Source organism: Bos indicus, chromosome 19 (genome assembly GCF_029378745.1).
Source record: "Bos indicus isolate NIAB-ARS_2022 breed Sahiwal x Tharparkar chromosome 19, NIAB-ARS_B.indTharparkar_mat_pri_1.0, whole genome shotgun sequence".
Classification (NCBI taxonomy): domain Eukaryota; kingdom Metazoa; phylum Chordata; class Mammalia; order Artiodactyla; family Bovidae; genus Bos; species Bos indicus.
Window position 1 is genome coordinate 3,755,212 of NC_091778.1, and position 1,760 is coordinate 3,756,971.

The 1,760-nt window shown below is 40.7% G+C and overlaps 1 non-coding gene across 1 annotated transcript; it reads left to right on the forward strand.

The window, feature by feature from the left end:
* The first annotated feature begins 225 nt into the window (after nt 1–225).
* TRNAS-GGA (transfer RNA serine (anticodon GGA)) lies at nt 226–297 on the forward strand. The gene has a single exon. It is a non-coding gene; the product is annotated as a tRNA-Ser (tRNA).
* Nucleotides 298–1,760: the final 1,463 nt, after the last annotated feature.

Sequence of the window (1,760 nt, forward strand, 5' to 3'; positions counted from 1 at the left end):
GATGCCATGATCTTAGTTTTCTGAATGTTGAGCTTTAAGCCAACTTTTTCATTCTCTTCTTTCACTTTCATCAAGAGGCTTTAGTTCTTCTTCACTTTCTGCCGTAAGGGTGGTGTCATCTGCATATCTGAGGTTATTGATATTTCTCCTGGCAATCTTGATTCCAGCTTGTGCTTCTTCCAGCTCAGCTTTTCTCATGAGATACTCTGCATATGTACTCTGGAGTCCCTGGTGGCTCAGAGGTTAAAGTGTCTGCCTGGAATGCAGGAGACCCAGGTTCGATCTCTGGGTTGGGAAGATCCCCTGGAGAAGGAAAATGGCAACCCACTCCAGTACTCTTGCCTGGAGAATCCCATGGAGGGAGGCGCCTGGTAGGCTACAGTCCATGGGGTCGCAAAGAGTCGGACACGACTGAGCAACTTTACTTTCTTTCACTTTCACTCTGCATATCAGTAAAATAAGCAGGATGACAATATACAGCCTTGGCCTACTCCTTTCCCTATTTGGAACCAGTCTGTTGTTCCATGTCCAGTTCTGTTTCTTCCTGACCTGCATATAAATTTCTCAATAGGCAGGTCAGATGCCCTGGTATCCCCATCTCTTTAAAAATTTTCCAGAGTTTGTGGTGATGCACAAAGTCAAGGCTTTGGCATAGTCAATAAAGCAGAAATAGATGTTTTTCTGAAACTCTCTCACTTTTTTGATAATCCAGCAGATGTTGGCAATTTGATCTCTGGTTCCTCTGCCTCTTCTAAAACCAGCTTGTACATCTGAAAGTTCACAGTTCATGTACTGTTGAAGCCTGGCTTGGAGAAGTTTGAGCAGTACTTTACTAGCTTGTGAGATGAGTGCATTGTGCAGTAGTTTGAGCATTCTTTGGCATTGTCTTTCTTTGGGATTGGAATGAAAATTGACCTTTTCCAGTCCTGTTGCCCCTGCTGAGTTTTCCAAATTTGATGGCATATTGAGTGCAGCACTTTCATGGCATCATCTTTAAGGATTTTAAATAGCTCAACTGGATATATAAATTCATTTATATAGCTCAGGGTATATAAATGAAAACAAAACCTTGTGTTAGGGAGGATGAAATTTTCTTCTATCCTAATTCTGGCTGGTCTAATTATTAAATTGGCATGAGACCAACTAACAGAAAAAAATTAAAGAATAGCTTAATAACATATATACATGTGCCAGCTACAAATCGGCACTTGCCATTGACCCTTGCCAACTATCCATACAAAGATTAAATCATGTGCTGTTGCAGCTGCTGATTTTCAACAGCCCCTGAAAGGAGCGGAGGATTGGAGAGCAGAAATGAGCCACTCTGTCCTCTGCCGTGTACTGGGCAAGAGTGAACTCTTTAGTCTCCAAATAACTTTTCTTAATATTACATAAAGTTGACTTTCAAAGTTTTCTAACATTGTGTTCCCCTCTTCCTTTCATAGTTTCTGTGCCTTAATACTGGTTGGTTTTCTCAGTGCTTGTCCTAAAGTTTTCGTCCTCTTTTTCTAGTCCCCAGCCAGAATTGCTCTTTTTACATCACCCTATATATCAATGTATCCCTGGAGAAGGAAATTGCAAACCACTCCAGTATTCTTGCCTGGAAAAATTCTATGGACAGAGGAACCTGGAGGGTTATAGTCCATGGAGTTGAAAAGAGTTGGTCACAACTTAGTGACTGAGCACATATATCAGTGTATAACAGTTTGACTATAATTATAATAGTGTATTGTATACTTGACATTTGCTAAAAGTTAGAT